The sequence below is a fragment of the Podarcis erhardii genome, assembly GCF_964252035.2.
Source record: "Podarcis erhardii genome assembly, chromosome: 11".
NCBI lineage: Eukaryota > Metazoa > Chordata > Lepidosauria > Squamata > Lacertidae > Podarcis > Podarcis erhardii.
In genome coordinates this window covers 39,260,107-39,281,856 of record NC_138501.1, presented here as the reverse complement: position 1 = coordinate 39,281,856, position 21,750 = coordinate 39,260,107, and the positions used below count along the sequence as shown (strand labels likewise).

General features: G+C 43.7%; 1 long non-coding RNA gene across 1 annotated transcript; it reads right to left on the bottom strand.

Moving 5' to 3' along the window:
• Positions 1 to 11,096: 11,096 nt before the first annotated feature.
• Positions 11,097 to 19,945, bottom strand: LOC309352908. The gene is made up of 3 exons (XR_014161469.1): positions 19,769 to 19,945; positions 11,214 to 11,319; positions 11,097 to 11,123 (listed from the first exon to the last, which is right to left on the bottom strand). It is a non-coding gene; the product is annotated as an uncharacterized lncRNA (long non-coding RNA).
• Positions 19,946 to 21,750: the final 1,805 nt, after the last annotated feature.

Here is a 21,750-nt window from a genome sequence, read left to right as displayed (position 1 = left end):
TTCAGCAGCTGGGACAGGGCTCTTTCCTCCCACTTTTCCTTCTCCTTTTGACTTTCTTTCTCTTCCTGGGGTGATGGCCAGTTCTCCAGCGACCCTTGGCCACCTGCTTCATCCACCTCTTCACATGTCTGTTCTCTGGGCTCACACACAGCTTTTTGTGCTTTGTGTGAATGCTATTGGGATAAGAAAATAAAGACCAGTTTTATTGTTGTTGTTGTTGTTAGAAAAAGTAACCTTAAAAGCTTATACTTTGAAGCAACCAGTATGTATGAACAGAAGACTTAATTCAGCCAAATTTAAGCATTTTTGAGTCCATCCCTACCATACTGGAGAGGGACACAGGGGCCTCAGATAGAGGCTTCTGAGTGTTGTGATAGGGTGTTCTTCAATCTTAGGTTTAATATGGTTTCTTGAGAAGTAACAGAGCCTAGGGCTTGCCGATCAGAAGGTCGGCGGTTCGAATCCCCGCCACGGGGTGAGCTCCCATTGCTTGGTCCCTGCTCCTGCCAACCTAGCAGTTCGAAAGCACGTCAAAGTACAAGTAGATAAATAGGTACCGCTCCGGCAGGAAGGTAAACAGTGTTTCTGTGCACTGCTCTGGTTTCGCCAGAAGTGGCTTAGTCATGCTGGCCACATGACCCGGAAGCTGTACGCCGACTTTCTTGGCCAGTAAAGCGAGATGAGCGCCGCAACCCCAGAGTTATCCGTGACTGGACCTAATGGTCAGGGGTCTCTTTACCTTTAACTCCCTGGAAATAAATGAGTTTCCTTTCCTACTCAGAAAAAAGTGATATTGCAGCCCCCCCTCCAATTTTCCATGTCCCATGAAAGCTTATGGCATGATTATTATTATTTTTGGTTTCTAAGAGGTTGCAAGACTCAACGTTGCTTCTGCCGCAAGAGATTTAACACAGCCAACACCCAGGAAATCCTATCCATGTTTAATCAGAATTAAATCATGCAATGTCCAGTGGAGCTTGCTCACAGGAAAGTATGCTTATGATTGCAGCCACACACTGCCTACAACATCGAAATAAAAAGCTTCTAAATGGAAAGATTTGCAATGGCAAATGGATTTCAATTAATCTGATTTAAAACAGGTGATTAATCAAGCAAATACGATATCATCAGTTGTGTGTGCTAGCGTGCACACATCACATTGCTGGATCGCAGCCTCATAGCACAATCATGATGGTGTTTACTCAAAAGTGACTCCCACTGAGTTCAGAAGAGCTTATGCCAAGTTTCTTGGAACAGGAATTCAGCCTTGAACTCCAGCTCCTTGTTAGCTTAACCTTCTTCTTTGAATTCCAATTAAAATAAAACTGTCTTTATCATCTACAGATCATTCTCACCATTCCAAAGTTGCACACAGACAACACACACACACACACATTTTTTTCTTTCCCACCGCTTACATCACAGCGGATATTTTGCATAAATCGCCACCATTCTGAATGTCAAACGTTGCCACTGTTCTTAGCCATCTTCTGGGAATATGATGGGCTACTTCTGTACAGCAGTCAAAAAGTACAGGAAACACAGCTGAAAGAAAAGAAAGAAAATAGCTTTTAGGCAGCAGTCCTAGTGTGCATCCACTTAGATAGGAGTAAATAAACCTCATGGAATTTAATGAGACTTACTTCTGAACTGGCACGTAGCACTGTACTTAAACTTCCAGGATGCCTAAAACTGTATAGATTTGCAGTTGATTTGCAAACTAGACCACTGCATAGAGCAGCGGTAGTCAACATAGTGCTCTCTAGATTTTATGGACTGCAGCTCCCATCATCCCAAGCCAGCATGCCCAAAGGTCAGGGATGATGGGAGTTGTAGTTCAGCAACATTTGGAGGTCATTGCGTTGGCAAACCCTGATCTAGAAGATCTGAATCAGTATAAGGAAGCTGCTTATGCCCTACCATATGATGAGGGGGAATCTGACACACTTTTGCACCTAATCAGAATTCTGTAGGAACAGAGAAATAGTAAGAATATTTCCACTTTCACACCATGTTGTGTATACCTTAGCTCAGGGGTCAGCAACCTTTTTCAGCCGTGGGCCGGTCCACCATCCCTCAGACCATGTGGTGGGCCGGACTATATTTTTTTTGGGGGGGGGGAATGAACGAATTCCTATGCACCACAAATAACCCAGAAAAGCATTTTAAATAAAAGCACACATTCTACTTATGTAAAAACACGCTGATTCCCGGACCGTCCGCAGGTCAGACTGAGAAGGCGATTGGGCCGCATCCGGCCCACGGGCCTTAGGTTGCCTACCCCTGCCTTAGCTCCTCCACCCAGTGTCCTAACACTAAAAAGAAATTGCCCCTCATTGTCTCATTGTCCTCTCCCCATTCGCTGCTTAAAAGAAAGAAAGTTCCCAGAGTTATTACAGTCTGAAGTCCTTATTAAACAACTTTCTCTCCCTTGCTGTTATGTATGCTAGAATACAGCATCGAGGGCAAACTTTGGTTGCTGATGCCTAAGAGTTTTCACTTACTCTAATTTTCTGATCGGGTTATAAAATAACATGCAGGACAATCCCTAGGTGTGATGCATTGCAAGGGGCCGGATTAAATGACCCTTCACGGTACTTTCCCACTCTATAAGTTTGTGATTCGATGAAATGAACAAGGTTGGGCTAAACCATTTTGCTGATCCCATCAAGATGGCTGTGTTGTAGCACTGAGAGATCGGCAAGAATCTTTTGCAACAGCAGAGAGGGTGCGGGAGTTCAGTTTTTGGGTTAGTACAGCCCAGCGCAAACAGTTGTGCCCTAACACCCTCTACAGCCTTGCAGGGGTTCCCAGGGTCCACCTCTCACTTTGATGACCACTAGGCTTGCTTGTGCTGTTGCGCTGGCTTTGCATAGGAGGTAGAAGCAGCACTCCATTCCTTCCATTTCCAGTGTTCAGAAGTGAGTGCCATTTCCTTTTTAGCAATAAATAAAAATACAAGCAGGTTTTTTTGTGGAACAGGGGACTGACTCACTTGTCAGCCTCACTTGTCTTTACCAAAGCCCTCCAGCTGGGCCACTGTTAAGGTGAGGGACTGGTTTAAGGCAGGAGACATTTAGAAAGAAGGGTCAAAGGGTAGGCTTAAATGGTAAGGGTAGGCTTAAATGGATATGTCCTTTGAGCTTTTGGCACCTGTATCGGTTATAGCCTCTAGGAAAGAAAAGAAGAGAAACAGGAACTAAAAGTCATTAAGCAAGCTCTTCATAAAAGCAAGCTCTTCATAAGGAGCGTTTCTTTCCCTTCAGATCTTGCCTCTTCATATCGCTGACCTACTTTTGGCCTGCCTACCTGAAAGTGCAGGTATTGTGGAAAACAACACATTATATTTTCAGGTAAGGGCCAAAGCTCAGCAGGAGAGCACCTGTTTTCCATGCAGAAGGTCCCAAATTCAAACCCCAGCATCTCCAGGTAGCCCCATGTGGGAACTTTCATTGTCCCAACTATGGATCAGAGCCCCAGAAAGATCCTGGTGAAGTCTTCATGCAGTTGCATTTAGAACCCTTCTCATCTTCAGGGCTCTTCTTCTGTTATTGACGCAGCCTCGCTTCCCTGTCCATCTCTCTGTCATCAGGTGCATAAGGAGCTGCTCCTTTCAGTTAAGCCTCTCCCTCCTTGACTTGCCACAAAAGTGGCTAGCCCCAGTATTGCTGCCTTTTCCTTCCTCCCACACTGCGCTCTAAATGGCTGTGGCAAGGCTTGCATATCACCCAACTCTTTCCTCTTTTTCTGCTTAAAATATACTCGGAGTCCTGTAGTGATTTCATGCTCTTTATTGCAGCTTGTAAAACAGCGATTGGATTGCCCCCAAGCCTCAGGGTTTTATATACATTATTTATACAATGAGTCCTGTCTGTTTGGCTGATTCTGCTTCCCTCCTGGAGCCTGATTGGTCTTTTCCTGCAGGCCAATCATTTGTTGCATTCTACGATCCTACCAGCCTAATAGGCTGATTAACTTCTTCCTGGAGCCTGATTGGTCTTCTCCTGCAAGCCAATCAGTTGTTGCATTCTAGGATCCTACTTGCCTATTGTTCTAAGATCCAAGGTTAGTACATAACACTGCTGCTCCTTCATCCTTGCTTTGAACCCCCTCTAAATGTGCCACCCACCATGCCTTTGTCATCTAAGTGGTCGAGTGTCTCTCCTTCTCTGGCAAGGCCACCCTGCCCAGCCTCTTCTGGTAGAAGGCTGCTTCCTACATTGTCCTCTTATCCCCACCACTGCTATGGGGCACTCAATAAAACCATACCAAGGACACATTTGGATTTCTGAGAGAGTGAAATCAGAACAACATGTAACGGCAAGAAGAGGCTGAGCCGCAAATCAAGACGTTCCTGGTTCCGCCTTGAATTCACCAGGTGGCGTTACGCAAACCGCTCTGTCACAGCCTCATCATCCGCCCCATGCAATATGAGGATAATGACACTGACCTACTTTGTTTTTTTTAAAAAAAATATTTATTAAAGTTTTAAAAAATTACAGAAAGAAAAAGTAAAAATACCACATTAAACAAAGACAAAACAACACATCACAATATATAAACAAAAAACAAAAACAGAAAAGTCAGACCCATTAAACAAAAACGCAGGGGGGAAAAATACATCAGATCTCCTCATTACTAATCTTTCATTAGCTTATTTCCTTGACCTCCTCACACCTCCCTTTTTTGTATTCTAGGTCAATTATCCATTTCAGCAAATCCTTTCCCTCTTTTAAAATTTTTGTCCTGTAAATTGTCTTAATATAATGTAACTTTACTTTTCCTCCTTTCACCAATTAACAGTCAGTTATCCCCAAATCCTTTAAATCCTTCCTGCTAAAATCATTTAACATTATTCCAACATCCTTCTAACAGATATTAATTTTACAATGTTTCTGGAAATAATCTTTAAATTTCCTCCAATCTTCCTCCACCGACTCTTCTCCCTGGTCTCGGATTCTGCCAGTCATTTCCGCCAGTTCCATATAGTCCATCACCTTCATCTGCCATTCTTCCCGGGTGGGTAAATCTTGTGTCTTCCAATACTTTGCAATAAGTATTCTTGCTGCTGTTGTAGCATACATAAAGAAAGTTCTGTCCTTCTTTGGCACCAATTGGCCAACCATGCCCAGGAGAAAGGCCTCTGGTTTCTTCAGAAAGGTATATTTAAATACCTTTTTCATTTCATTATATATCATCTCCCAGAAGGTCTTAATCCTTGGGCACGTCCACCAAAGGTGAAAGAATGTACCTTCGGTCTCTTTACATTTCCAACATTTATTATCGGGCAAATGATAGATTTTTGCAAGCTTGACTGGTGTCATGTACCACCTGTATATCATTTTCATTATATTCTCTCTTAAGGCATTACATGCCGTAAATTTCATACCTGTGGTCCATAACTGTTCCCAGTCAGCCATCATGATATTATGTTCAACGTCTTGTGCCCATTTAATCATAACAGATTTCACCGTTTCATCCTGAGTATTCCATTTCAACAGCAAGTTGTACATTCTTGACAAATTCTTAATTTTAGGATCTAACAGTTCTATTTCCAATTTTGATTTTTCCACCTGGAAGCCATTTTTTTTGTCCAAATTATATGCCTCCATTATCTGGTAATAGTGAAGCCGATCTCGCACTCTATTTTTTAATTTTTCAAAACTCTGCAATTTTAGTCTGTCTCTGTCTTGTTCCAAAATTTCCCAATATTTCGGCCAATTGGCCTCCATATTGAGCTTTTTCTGAGCCTGCGCTTCCATTGGTGACAGCCACCTTGGGGTTTTATTTTCAAGCAAGTCCTTGTATCTTATCCAAACATTAAACAGTGCTTTTCTGACAATATGGTTTTTAAACGCTTTATGTGCTTTGACCTTGTCATACCACAAATATGCATGCCACCCAAAAACATTGTTAAAACCTTCTAAATCCAACACATCAGTGTTCTCAAGAAGCATCCATTCTCTCAGCCAGCAAAATGCGGCTGATTCATAATAAAGTTTTAAGTCCGGTAGGGCAAATCCACCTCTTTCTTTAGCATCAGTTAATATCTTAAATTTTATTCGAGGCTTCTTGCCCTGCCAGACAAATCTAGAAATATCTCTCTGCCACTTCTTGAAACACTCCATTTTATCCAAAATTTGCAATGTTTGAAACAAAAACAACATCCTTGGCAATACATTCATCTTTATCGCAGCAATTCGGCCTAGCAATGATAGCTTCATGTTTGACCATATTTCTAGATCCTTTTTCACTTCCATCCAACATTTTTCATAATTATCCTTAAACAGGTTCACATTCTTAGCAGTCATATTAACCCCTAGGTATTTCACTTTCTTAACCAGTGTTAATCCTGTCTCCTTCTGAAACCTCTCTCTCTCAATCACTGTTAGATTTTTCTCTAAAACCTTAGTTTTCAACTTATTCAACTTAAAACCCGCTACCTGGCCAAATTCTTGAATTAGTTCCAGTACTCTTTTAGTATTGGATTCTGGCTCCTGTAATGTCAATACCAAATCATCAGCAAATGCTTTCAGTTTGTACTGTTTGGCTCCAACTTGTATACCTTTAACTGTTTGGTCCCTTCTAATCATATTTAAAAGCACCTCCAGGACCGATATAAAAAGCAATGGAGAGATTGGGCAACCTTGTCGTGTTCCTTTCTCTATCTTAAATTCTTCCGTCACTACGTTGTTCACAATTAATTTAGCCTTTTGTTCTGAATAAATTGCACCTATACCATTTTCGAACCCTTGACCGACCCCCATCCCCTGTATGTTTTTCTTCATAAAACTCCAAGAAATATTGTCAAAGGCTTTCTCCGCGTCCACAAATATCAAAACTGCTTTAGTGTTAATATTCACTTGTAACTTTTCTGAAATGTTAATTATATTCCTCGTGTTGTCAGACAAATGTCTGCCCGGGAGAAAGCCCACTTGATCTTTATGAATTTCTTCTACTAATACCTTTTTTAATCTTTTGGCCATAATGTCTGCAAAAATTTTATAATCCACATTAAGCGACACTGACCTACTTTGCAGGATTGTTGGAAGTCTCCTTTGAAAACGCCACTACCAGACACACTTTGAATATGCTAAATAATAGCCACTCCCAGCATTGTTCAAGCCACCAGGCCTATGCACACATCTCTGCAGAGTATTGCTCTATGCACACATACCAGTATCTGTGTTTTGGAAAGAAAGGTTTCATTCTTCCTGCACCCATATCTATGAAAACAAGGAAGTGAACACTTCCCAGAAAGGATTAGTTGATCTTTACAAACCCTGCAGCAGTGCCTTACAGCTAATCAACATGGCGGGCTGTTGAAAGAGCTCCCTTCGGAAGTCGACTGAAGGCCAACTGCAGAGGCAGCTCTGTCCTTTCTCGGATTTAGTTATTTATATATTACATTTATATTTATACCTCCTTTTTCCTCCAAGGATCTCAAGGTGGTGTGGGTTGTTCTCCCCTGCCCATTTTATGCTCACAACAACCCTGTGAGGTAGGTTAGGCTGAGAGATAATGCCTGTCCCAAGGTCATCCAGTGAACAAAATGGTTGAGTGTGGATTTGAGCATCATGGCTGAGGTATATGTTGCATTGAAACTTGCATTCAGTTTAAAACATACAGTGGTACCTCAGGTTACATACGCTTCAGGTTACATACGCTTCAGGTTACAGACTCCGCTACCCCAGAAATAGTGCTTCAGGTTAAGAACTTTGCTTCAGGATACGAACAGAAATCGGGCTCCGGCGGCGCAGTGGCAGCAGGAGGCTCCATTAGCTAAAGTGGTGCTTCAGGTTAAGAACAGTTTCAGGTTAAGAACGGACCTCTTGAACGAATTAAGTACTTAACCCGAGGTACCACTGTACATAGAATTAGGTTGTTCATAATAGTTTTCTGTGTTCCTTTATTCTGAACCGGGATGAAATGTGAATCCACCTTGACAATCCATTCAGCGGATTAGATCTGAGTTTCCTTGTTAAGCTTTGTTAGAACTCTTCCTATTAATGACAAATTTCAAGCAGAACCTATGCATGTTTATTCAGAAAATAAGCCACACTGTGTTCAAGGAGGCTTGCTCCCAAGTTGGAGCATTCAGGACTGCAAACCTCAGGGAAGTATGTTTATACACCCAGGAGATCTTGCATACTTCACTGAGCTTCCTTGTGGGGAAGAAACAAAAGATTTCCTGGAAGAGAAACCACAAGATTTGCATACTAAGTGCTCTATATCCTTATCCTACTATTATAGCTGAAGGTAATACTCTGCAGTGCCCAAAGACTTTACCCTCTGTGTTCTTTAAACTCTGTGTATTATTGATGAGCAATCCTGTTCATATTTACATCCAGAAATGTGTGCAGCTCTGCTGGTACATTTCAAGGGCTGACATCCTCAGCCACCTTATTGAAGGTGCCCTCAGAATCTGCTCCAGAGAGCTGGAGGAAAATGCAAGAGGAGAGGAAGCCCCATTGTGCCTTTGACCGTGGATAGCCATCATGGCTAGTAGCCGTGTTCTGTTTTGCATCCCCAGTGCTACCCCTTCCGGAGGGGCTACAGTGCAACAAAAGCAAGACAATAAAAGCCCTAAAATATGTGCAGTATGAAAAGTTAGGGGGTTTCAGCAGGAAGCTATGCACTGATTGGATATACAGTGGTACCTCGGGTTAAGTACTTAATTCGTTCTGGAGGTCCGTTCTTAACCTGAAACTGTTCTTAACCTCAAGCACCACTTTAGCTAATGGGGCCTCCCGCTGCCGCCGCACCGCCGGAGCATGATTTCTGTTCTCATCCTGAAGCAAAGTTCTTAACCCAAGGTACTATTTCTGGGTTAGCGGAGTCTGTAACCTGAAGCGTATGTAACCTGAAGCGTATGTAACCCAAGGTACCACTGTAGAACACTATGACCACCCCAAAACTTTAAAACGGTAGAGATAAAGGACCCCTGGCAGTTCAGTCCAGTCGCAAACAACTCTGGGGTTGCGGTGCTCATCTCGCTTTACTGGCTGAGGGAGCTGACGTTTGTCTGCAGTTAGTTTTTCCGCATCATGTGGCCAGCATGACTAAGCCGCTTCTGGCGAACCAGAGCAGCGCACAGAAACGCCGTTTACCTTCCCGCCGGAGCGGTACCTATTTATCTACTTGCACTTTGACGTGCCTTTGAACTGCTAGGTTGGCAGGAGCTGGGACCGAATTACAGGAGCTCACCCCATCGCGGGGATTCGAACCGCCAACCTTCCGATCGGCAAGCCCAAGGCTCAGTGGTTTACACCACAGCACCACCTGCGACCCCAAAACTTACACAGCAACAAATAGCATTGAAAGTGGGGTGCTAAATGACCACCCACATAGCACCTTGAGCACAAAACATAATGAATAAAGGCAATAAAAGGGTGTCTGGAGGGGGGGGGGTCTAATGTTTACGAATGAGCTAAGACCTAAAAGCTGTTCCTGTAAGCCGTCTTGACCCGTATGGCCACACATATTGAAAGCTTCAATATGGCCTAGCTACTAAAGGGGTACATAAGGAGTACTAATGGACTGGCTTTTGCAGAAGGAAACACTGTAATCCAAGCATTTGGGATGTACCCTGAGCCGTGCCTACTTTTGACGATGAGAAGTAAAACTAGTTTTGTTTGACACAGCAGCACTGCCAGACTTAGATCTGTGGTTAAAAGTATGAAAAAACAAATACATAATTCAGGCAATGCTGCTTCCATCCCACCCCTGCAAACACACTCTGCTAACAAGAGCCAAGGTTTAAAATAACTTGGTGGGGGTGGTGGTGGTGGTGATGATGATGATGATGATGATGATGATGATGATGATGGAAACGAAGAACAGGTGGAGGGAAGAGCCTGAAGATCCTGGTTAGGTGGGCTGAGCTGGGAAAACTGCTCCAGAGGAGAAAGGTCAACCCACCCCTTTGCTGGAGATGGACAAACCTGTCAATTTCATTTTCTCTCTGTTTCTCATTTTCCCCAGGTCAAGTTCAGTCTTCCACCTTCACTTTGAGGTTTGTTGTTTTTTTTTTTGGTAAATCGTGAAAATCCATTAGCATTTTAGTGCAAATTTCTCATCATATGGACGCTTTAATGCAGCCTTGCCACATATACACATTTTTTGCAAAGCGATCCCCTCCCTGCAAATTTTGTATGTTATTTTTTGCTGATATATGCATTTTTATGCACACTTTCCTCAAGTAGATGCATTCTTGTGCAGCTTTCTTGACTGGAGAACTGCATTGTGAAATTCAGAGAAGCACGGATTTTGCAGGATAGCTTTACCTCAGTGTTTCTGAAAGTGCGAATTAGGAAGGTTTTCCTTTAAATGGAAACTCCTCCACCCTTGCCTTCTGCACCTCCTCTGAGACAACTCAGAAACATAGGAAACAGCCTTATGGTCCCTCTAGCTCAGTATTCTCTACACTGAACTGATAGGCAGTTGCTCTCCAGGCTTTCAGGTAGAACTCTCTTCCTCTCTCCTTGCCCTATCTGGGTTGTGCCTGGGATTGAACCTTCTGCATGCAAAGCAGATGTCCTCCCCCATTTTGCAGCTGTTGACGGTTGCTTTCTTTTTTCCTAAAGTTGCGCACTGTGACCCCAAGCTCTCCTTCACAAGGCCAGCTCACCCAAGGTTTGCATGCCAAAGGCTAATCGGAGAAGGCATATTTACCGGATTTTTAAAAAAATGATACAGATCACTTACAGATATGACCTTTGCCCAGATCATATTTCCTTGTTGAAACTGTCCATTTTCCACTTTACCCTCCACCTCTAAAATGCGGAGGTTTTCTCAGTGTGGCTGTCTCGCAGCCTGTTTGTGCGAAAGGATCTCTCCACCAAAGCAAAGCAAAACCAAGATTCCTTGGTTTTCACACTGTGCAACTAAACTAGAGCAGAGCAGACTGCTCTGAATTAGCTCCTTTCCTCACGTGCAAGAAGTACGCATTAAGGTTAGACCTGACTTACCGTCTGATATAGGGTGAACTATCACAATTCCAAATGTGGCAAGGACGATGGGCAGGTTCATGCTTCCAGATTCATGCTTCCTCTGTGCTGGAGGCTTGTGAACAGACTGAAAGTGATAGGGATCTGGCTGCCAAGGCTATTGCCACCTCTTGGCTGTAGACGGACAAAAGAAGTTCAGAGCCCCACCCCTAGCAAAGTGCAAACACAAGACCCATTAAGGATTTGTGGACTCTCAGTACTCACCTCTCCTGTGGGATAAGAATCTCTCTCTCACTTTAGAACAGGAGTACAGACCTTTGCTTTATACTCAGAGCCCCTCCTGAGTGGCCTCTTTCTTACCCTGTGTATTCTGCAACATTGACGCAATGATAATGCATTAGTGATGGATTTATACTGGGCCGTCCACACAACATTCTGCTTTATTAGTTGTTCCCCAATATTCTTATGTTTACTGTCTGGAGAGGCACTCTTGCACTCTAGAGCAACAGAAGCAGGAATAATAATAATAATATAAACTGTAACATTTGTGGTCTAAAAAGTTACAGGTTTTCTGCAGGAGATTAAGAGATGTATGCAGATTGAATGTGAAGCAGTATATCTGCCATGAAACTTTTGCAGGTTTGAAGAGTATTGAAAGACACATTTTGAATAACTGCCATTGTGGCACAATTCATAAAAAATACCATACCTGGAAGGGCCCTGTGCTTATGTTGTAAAAGCAAAGGCAGCTGGTCTCAAACCCACCCAAGAATTACAAGTCCACATTTTCAAATCCTGGAGATAAAATAATAATAATAATAATAATAATAATAATAATAATAATAATAATAATTTATTATTTATACCCTGCCCATCTGGCTGGGTTTCCCCAGCCACTCTGGGCGGCTTCCAACAGAATATTAAAATACAATAGTCTATTAAACATTAGAATAATAGAATCATAGAATCATAGAGTTGGAAGAGACCACAAGGGCCATCGAGTCCAACCCCCTGCCAAGCAGGAAACACCATCAGAGCACTCCTGACATATGGTTGTCAAGCCTCTGCTTAAAGACCTCCAAAGAAGGAGACTCCACCACACTCCTTGGCAGCAAATTCCACTGTTGAACAGCTCTTACTGTCAGGAAGTTCCTCCTAATGTTTAGGTGGAATCTTTTTTCTTGTAGTTTGGAACCATTGCTCCGTGTCCGCTTCTCTGGAGCAGCAGAAAACAATCTTTCTCCCTCCCCTATGTGACATCCTTTTATATATTTGAACATGGCTATCATATCACCCCTTAACCTCCTCTTCTCCAGGCTAAACATTAAAAGTCTTCTAAAAGTCTGGTAGTTATTTTTCTCTTTGACATCTGCTGGAAGGGCGTTCCACAGGGCGGGCGCCACTACCGAGAAGGCCCTCTGCCTGGTTCCCTGTAACTTGGCTTCTCGCAGTAAGGGAACTGCCAGATAGATGGCTTTGATCACTTGATGGCAATAAGCAACCTGCAGCCCAAAGTTGTGGACAACAAACACAGTCACTGTGAAAGTGGAGCATAAGGTCACCAGACCTTTCTATATAGTGAGAAGGTGGGGAGGGGTATTACTCAGAAGGGTGGTGGGAATGGGTGATTGGCAGATTGGCAGATAGCTCGTCAACAGGCTCATCACAGCTATCTGCAAATCACCCATTCCCATCACCCTTCTGAGTAATACCCCTCCCCACCTTCTCACTATATAGAAAGGTCTGGTGACTTCTGTTTCAGTGTATCTGAAGAAGTGTGCATGCACACAAAAGCTCATACCTAGAACAACTTAGTTGGTCTTTAAGGTGCTACTGGAAGGAATTTTTTTATTTTGTTTTGCCACATTCTGATGTTAGGGAAATGGCAGAGGAGCCCAGGTGAAGTTCTTCTGCCTCAGCCAGGGGCGGTCTTTGGCGTAATATGGTGCCCTGTGTGAGGCCAAAGTTTGGTGCCCCCAAATGGATCTTCTCAGTTCTGGATCTTCTCTGTTTTGTGGCTCCTCAGCCTGGCATCCAATGGCAAGGGCTAATGGGAGTTGTAGTTCACCAACCTCTGGAGGATCAAAGGTTTTCCGCATCTGCTGTAATCTAGCTAAAACACAACCCAATTCATCTGGTTTATCCCTTGTATTTACTATAGTTATACCCTTGGACTATCCATTCTTAAGGAAATCAGCCCTGAGTGCTCACTGGAAGGACAGATCATGAAGCTGAGGCTCCAATACTTTAGCCACCTCATGAGAAGAGAAGACTCCCTGGAAGACCCTGATGTTGGGAAAGATGGAGGGCACAAGGAGAAGGGGACGACAGAGGACAAGATGGTTGGACAGTGTTCTCGAAGCTACAAACATGAGTCTGACCAAACTGCGGGAGGCAGTGGAAGACAGGAGTGCCTGGCGTGCTCTGGTCCATGGGGTCACGAAGAGCTGGACACGACTAAACGACTAAACAACAACAACAACAACCACCCTTGGACTAGATGGGCCTTTGGCCTGATCCAGGAGAGCTCTTGTGTTTTTCCCCTGTCGTTCCATCCAAGAGCACCCACAAAGCACCTTAACAATGTTATAAAGACAACCATAGTCACAAGCCTTTTATATATATATATAATACATCTCATGCCTGGTCTACTCTTGTCCACGTATCTCCAAAACTCTAAAAGCAAACTGAAGGACATTAAAGTCAGTGTGTGTTTCTAAAGAGGAGCAAGGATCAAAGAACACTCCCTCTTTAACTTGAGCTTCAATGAAGTTTTTAAACATATTGGTAGACACTTATGTGTGCTAGCCAGCAAACTATTACAAAGGACATTTGTTTCCTAGCACCAGATCTGCTAAAGTCTGGAGTCCTTCTTGAGCTGAGTTTGCAAACTACACAGCGGCGTAGCGTGGGTTATCAGCACCCGGGGCAAGGCAAGTAATTTGCGCCCCCCAACCCGGGGCAAGGCAAATAATTTGCGCCCCCTAACCCGGGGCAAGGCAAGTACAGTAATTTACTCTCCCAAGCAGCAGCAGCAGCGAGGCTTCTCTCCTTAATTGATTCCCCCTCCACACCGCGTCGTTTCCTGGCTGCTCCCCCCCCCTTCCCCTCTCTCTCCTCCTCGCTCTGCTTGCCTTGCCCTGCCCTGCCTGAGGGCACCCTGAGGAGACTCCGCTCTCCTTTTTGACCAGGCGAGGTGGGAAAAAGGGGGGAAAGTCTCTTCCCGCCCCCTCGCCAGACTCCCTGCTCCGCTCGGCTCACTACCCAGGCGGCCAGTGGAAAGAGAGACGCAATTACCTCTCCCTCCGCTTCGCCAAGCTGTCAAAGCCCGGCAGCAGCGGCAACGGCAGCAGCAGGCGCAGCCAGACCCCCGCGAGCCAGCCAGCCCGCCCGCCCGCCCGCCCGGCTTCCTCTCCTTTTTTTGCCAGCGGCAGAAGGCTTTGCTCTCCCCCTTCTGCGACCTCCTCGCCAAGCCGAGCGAGCGCGGGCTCCCTAACCAGTGGATTTTAGTAGGGGCAGAGAGCTGCTAGTGTGAGTGCGCCCCTGCCCAAGTTGCGCCCGGTGCGGCCGGCACCCCTGGCACCCCCCACGCTACGCCACTGAAACTACATTAGGTGTAGGATTTTGTACCAAATTCAGGTTTTCTAGTTTTGCCTTTTCACACGATAGACTACCACTTTGGCCTCTTATGCAAGCAAGTGCTACAGACAGAGCTGATTGTACATTGTGATTGCACAGAATGTAGAAATGGGAGTAAACTTCCAGAGAACCCTAGCTTTCATTTAAATAAAAAACAAGCCACCTCAAATTTCTAGCTTCATGGCTATGAAGTGAAGCTTATGAATGTGTGTTAATAAGGCCTGCTGAAATCTCAGACACTAGAGAGGGGGCTGAACAAAATATCCAATTGATTGAAACAAAGATTGTCCTTGTTGTTTGCAACAAAGCCAGAAGAGACTGTGCAAACTAGCAAAAAATAAAAATGTTGAATAAATGCCTCAGTATAATAGGAATCATGCACATTTGTGAACATGTAAGATTTGGATGTTGCAGAATTCAGCTGATTTTGACACAGCATTTGGAATTTGACGAGCAATTTGTTTTAGCCCTACAAGAGTATATACACCAAAGGCTTCTTGAGTATTCACCTTTATTGCCTTGCACAAAGTTTATGTGGAGGTTAGACTCTGTCCAGTCTCTGTTGAGCATTTGTTCCGATTTGTTTGCAGGGAGATTATGTGACAATGAGCCTTTGTTCTTATTTCCTTGTGAATGTAAGAAGAGTCCAGTGGACCAGAACTGAGGTCAGCCTAGTGTGACATCCATCCTATTTTGTCCCACAGCCAATGACATCTGAAATATACTTGGAGTTGTGTGGATTTCATGCTCTTTATTCAGCTCGTAGTAATTAGAATTGGAATGTAATTAGAATGAAACTTCCCCAAAAACGTCTAGCTATATATACATTATTTACACAATGGGCCCCGTGTGATTGGCTAATTCCGGGCTGCTCCTGTAGGCCTAATCAGGTTGCAGATTCACTTCCTCCAGAAGCCTGATTGGCTGCTCCTGCAAGCCGATCAGGTTACTGATTCACTTCCACCTGGAGCTGGATTGGGTGGCTCCTGTGGACCAATCAGACTGCTGCATTCTGGATCCTATTGTTCTAGGATTCAGCTCAGTACATGACAGCATCCCTCTGCACGTCCACAAGCAGGTAATGATTAGCTTCTTCCTTGTTAACATTCAGTGGCGTACTGCCTCTGAACTCTGGTTGCCTCTAGACTTTCACCATTTTATGGGAGGAATTCAAATGCGTACTGGAAATGTAGGTATACACAATCAGAGTGGATTAAAGTGCTGTGCCGCCATTGTGCAACATACCCACTCTTTTAACAGGCTTTTTTTGGCAGTTGGGAAAGTGAAGGGGAGACGCACTAAAAGTGTGAGGTGAACAAATGGGAAGTTATATAAACAACTCCGTCAACAAATCAAGATGAATGCTCAAGGAACATTGTCAGGTGCACCCATCAGAGTTTAGCATGATCAACAACCATTGGTAGACCTGTGCTCCGTGAATTAAAGCCATTAAAGCCAGTGGCCATCAAAAAGACTTGAGCAGTGAATTCTACGAGTCACATCTAATGGCACAATCACACATCCCAACTAGTGGAACTTCTATGACCGATCCTGGGGTCAGCCCACCCATGAGGCAATGAGTAGCAACCGCCTCAGGTGACAGGATTCACAGGGGCAGCAGATCCCAATGTAGCTCTTTAGTCCACCCTTGTCTGTGATGTAGATCTCTGCTCACACCTTCTTCCCTGGTGGCGAGGGGTGGGGATGCTATTCTGTGGTTCGCCTCTGGTGCAAAAATGTATTGGGCCATCCCTGGCCTATCCCATTATCACCCCTGCCCCATTCCTATCTAGAAGTAGACACAATCATCTTGGGGGTCAACCAACATCTCAGAACAGCTTTCTTCATCTTCTGTTTTTCTGCTCTGGAGGCCCAAGTCAATGTCAAAATGCTTGTTTGCTCCCAAGTGCACAACCTTAACGTGTTGCACTGTTGCATTGTGGGTACCCACTTCCAACGACTGTCTAGAATGGCTGGCTGTGGAAGATCTTTTTCCAGTTCTTGCTGGAATGCAGACAGTTTTCAGATGATTAAAGGTTTGACAAAAGATTTGAGATACGTGAATTCCTTCGAGATGGCAAGCCAGGGGCCTGGCCCTAAAGCAATATGGGTTAAGGTTTAGCTCTTTAGGGGGGAAACAAAGCTGCTGGGCCTCAAAGAGAAGAGAGAAGAATCTGAAATGGTTGCGGCAGGAGGGGGAAGGAATTATTAATTCATTTATTTAAAAACTGATACGCCATTTTCCTCCTCAGAAAGAAACGCAAAGCTGGACAAAATAGTCCTACGATAAAACCAGCTCCACTAAATGCATTAAGCAGCCACAGAGAAGGGACAGACAAGAGGAAACACACACATTTTTGCTTAGGCAAGCCTACCAAGACATGAAGAAGCTACACATATTTCATTTTAGCCAGTGTTGATTTTAATCACCTTTGGAATATTTTTAAATACCCGTCCATTACCGGTAAAGGTAAAAGGACCCCTGACCATTAGGTCCAGTTGTGGCCGACTCTGGGGTTGCGGAGCTCATCTTGCTTTATTGGCCAAGGAAGCCGGTGTACAGGTCATGTGGTCAGCATGACTAAGCCACTTCTGGCGAACCAGAGCAGCGCACGGAAATGCCGTTTACCTTCCTGCCAGAGCGGTACCTATTTATCTACTTGCACTTTGACATGTTTTCGAACTGCTAGGTTGGCAGGAGCAGGAACCAAGCAATGGGAGCTCACTCCGTCGCAGGGATTTGAACTGCTGACCTTCTGATTGGCAAGTCCTAGGCTCTGTGGTTTAACCCACAGTGCCACCTGCGTCCCTCGCCGATACTTTTTATCAATAATGGTTTTCTCACAATCAGCTGCTACATCAACTTTATTACATAAATAAAAAATAATCTTAAGCTCCGTTCCCGACACTTTCCACATCAGTTTGCAATTACTGTCTTGTTACTTTTTAAAACGCTCATGAAAATATTTATGTGCACATTTTATCCTGGCTGGAGAACTGCATTGCAAAATTCAGAGAACTGCCCATTTCAAAGGCTGCCTGCATCTCGTATTCTCATATTGTTTTGGAAAGTATGAATTATGTAAGTTCACCTTTAAATGTGAATCGAATCAAATTTCTCCCCACCAGCTGCCAATGAGCCGGTGCAGGGAGTTTCCTATGTCCTTGCCTGCTAGAAAGAACTTCTTATTCTCTCTGCAGGTTGCCCTGGTGCAGCAGAACCAAAGAGAAAGGACACTCTGTCGCCAACTGTAGGCCAAAGAAACACGAGCGAACAACTGTCGTTCAAACAGAAGCACCAGCAATGGATGATCACCTTAGCTCGTCTTTATATTTTGCTGCTTTCAACAACATCCCTCACCAAAGACCCCCCAAGTAAGCTTAGGAGTCGTGGAATAAGCGGACAGGTTTCTTGTGGCTCAGGAATTGGTTAAGGAGCAGGAAGCATAGAGTAGACTCAGTGGACAGATCTCTGAATGGAGAAATGCAAAAAGTGCAGTCCCACAGTGTAATGGTTATAAGGGGTTACTTGTGCGTAAGTTGCCGTTACTGTTGGCTAGATTGCCTGGCTAACCATGCCTCGGCTGACAGCCCTTCACTCCGTGGCCGTTCAGTCGCTTGCAGAATCCGTCTGGGCGTTTCTTGAACCTCTTCCAGCAAAGAAGTTGTTTGACGCCAAGTCTCCGCCTACTCTCCCTGCGCGGAACTCTTCTACGCAAGGAAGGAGTAGGCAGAGGCGTGCCCATGCTCTCTCCACTAGTCTCGGGTGAAGAGTCTTGGAGACCTCTCTCCGAATCCTCCATCTCCCTCCCTTCTCTACTGGTGTTACGCTGAATTCCTTCCCCTCTGCTGGTCCCCTCTCCTGCATCGCTCTGGAGCCTTGCCTCCACCTCTCGCTCCGATGTCAGTTCCCTGACATTCAGGGACCTGCATTTTTTAACATTCTAGAGTTAGGGGTGAGAAGTTAGGTGATTTTTTAAAAAAATTGCATACCACTCTTCATCCAAAGATCACAGGGTGGTTCAAAACACAAACATACAAAACGAGAACACAGAATACACAATAAAATGAAAAGCGAAACAAACCAGTAATTCACCCTCTCCCACAAACACATTTAAAGGGCCATAAAATGCTTAATCTGCCTAAAGCCTGGTTATTGCCAGTGTGGTGTAGTGGTTAAGAGCGGTAGACTCGTAATCTGGGGAACCGGGTTCGCGTCTCTGCTCCTCCACACGCAGCTGCTGGGTGACCTTGGGCTAGTCACACTTCTCTGAAGTCTCTCAGCCCCACTCACCCCACAGAGTGTTTGTTGTGGGGGAGGAAGGGAAAGGAGAATGTTAGCCGCTTTGAGACTCCTTCGGGTAGTGATAAAGCGGGATATCAAATCCAAACTCTTCTATTGAGAAAGGTTTTTGTCTGATGCCTAAAGATCTGGAATGAAGGTACCAGGCAATCCTCGGAGTGGAGAGCATTCTACAAACGAGGAGCCACCGCAGAAAAGGCCTGTTCTCATGTTGTCACCCTTTGGGCCTCTCTTGGAGGAAACACACGTGCCCTTTTATTATTATTTTAATTCAATTGCCTAGCTAAGATAAAATCGCCAATAGGTGTACTGAGAGAAAAAAGAAGGCCAATATAAAAGGACAAATGTAGGATATGAATGTATGCTGCTCCTGATGATACTAAATTGTTCTGGGTGGTTAAAAGGGATTGTAAAGAGCTCCAACAAGACCTCTCCAAATTGGGGGAATGGGAAGTGATATGGAAAATGCAACGAAATGTAAACAAGTGTAAAGTTTGCCGCTTCTTTCTGGCCTTGTGTATGTTGTCTTTGTAAGGCTGATGGCAAGGCCCATCCCTCCCTCTCTCTCTCCCTCTCTCTCTCTCTCTCTCATTGATGTGAGCCATTTTGGGAGGCATTGAGTCACAATCAACAAACTTCTACTCAGAGTAAGCCAACTGGAATTAATGGACCTACAGTAGCCATGGAGAAAGATGGTATATGGATGTAATAAATAAATAATGTCCATTAATTTCAGTGGGTCTTCTCTGAGCAGAACCAACATCGGACACAACTCAATAACTGCCTGAAAGCAAGATAAAATATATAAGAAAGAAAGCACTCAGGAACCATTTTAAGCTTCACCATTGTAAGAAAGCTGGAGGGAAATCTGACTCGCCCATCTCAGGAGTTACACCTGCCTGCGTCAAACCCAGCTGAAACTCCAAGGCGTTTTACAGCACCTCAAGGATATTTGCTCATTATGAATTCCTCCCTATGAAACATCTTGAAGTGATTTCACAATAAAGAATAGGGTCCAATGAGCATCCACAATAAAGCATGTATAAAGCAATTACATAGAGAAAAATAATTAAAGCGATTTACACCCAGTACAAATACTGATTGAGATTATTATTATTTAAGAATCAACCCTCCACTTAGGCAACTTGTTAAAAAGGGAAGACTTTCAAGAGGCACTGAAAAGGGAGTATACAGTGCTTGGCTGATTCTTAACAGGAAGCAGTTGCAAAGTGTAGGTACCACATTGGGCAACAGATATTAGTCATAACATAGAAATGGAAGCATGGGAACGGTTATGGAATACAGATATAAAATTTACAGCATGTTATGGTTTAAGAGAAAATTATATGAAAATGTTATATAGATGGTACCTAACACCTAGTAGATTGGCAAAAATGTATAAATCAAAATCAAAGAAGTGTTGGAAAGTTAAGGTACCTTTTTCCATATGTGTTGGTCTTGCAATAAGGTTAAAGCCTACTAGAAAAGATATATAATGAATTGAAAAAGATGTTTAAGATAACATTTGTAAAGAAGAAGCACCAGCAGCAGCAGCAGCAGAAGCAGCAGCAGAAGAAGCATTTCACTTGGGAATTCTGGGATCAGAACTACCTAAACAGTATAGAAATTTATTTATGTATGCAACCACAGCTGCAAGAATGTTATTTGCCCCAAAGTGGAAGGATGAATTGGACGAGAGAAGAATGGTTACAGAAACTAATGGAGTATGCAGAAATGGCGAAACTTACTGGAAGAATAAGAAATCAAGATATCAAACTTTTAAGAAAGGAATGGAAATGGTTTATTGAGTATTTACAAATAAACTGTAAAAGGATCAAGACATTGGCAGGATTGTTGTAAAAACCTGCAGTTTCAAAAATATATGAGATATATATATGAGAATAGATGAAAATAAGAGTAAGTTAATTTGGAGTATGCATGAAAGGATGAAAATAAATGTAAAGAACCACAGAAAGAGGGGGAAGGGAGTCAAAGTTGGAAATGTTAAAATTATGGTTGAATAATTGTTGTAATGTACATAAATGAAAATTATTTTAAAAAATTGTAAAAAAAGAGTAGGTACCTCCACACTTAAGACCCAATTTTTACATTGCACAAAACAGATCTGATGAGATGAAATCTGCAGGTATATAAGGATATTTTAGGGTGTGTGTGTGTGTGCGCGCGCACACACACACACACACACGCACATACACATATATCATCTTAAGGATCTAATATAATCCATACACACAAACACCCACAAATGCATGCACGCAAGGTTTCAAGGGTTGAAATTGCTTGCCATATATTATCTCAGTCATTTTTACAATAACTTTCTTTGATACACCCATCTATTATTATTGCTGCTATTATTATTATTCCTGTGTGCAGATGAGAAGATGGGGAATAGCGAGTTGCCAAAGGTACTAACCAGATGTGATGGAGGCACACCTGTGTGTTAGAATGTGGGCGGAACTGCATGATGGATGGGGAAAAGGTGTGGACTCCTTTCTCTGCCTCTCCTTTCCCATGGAAATGGCTTTCCCCCAGCTTCTGGTTTCAAATCCCAACTAGAAATAAATCAGCAGGCAGCGGAAGGGTTGTCAGAGAAGGATTCCTCCTCTCCACATTAAATTACCCTTCCAGGGACCCCCACAGAGCCCTGTGATAAATAAATTTATTTGCATTTCTGAATGTGTTCCTCAGAAACCTCTCAAAGCGATTTAACAATAAAAACACCAAGCAATAAAGATATATATGAAACAAAGCAATGCCACATATAGAAACAATTTCACATCTAGTACACACACACACACACACACACACACACACACACACACACATATATCCTATATC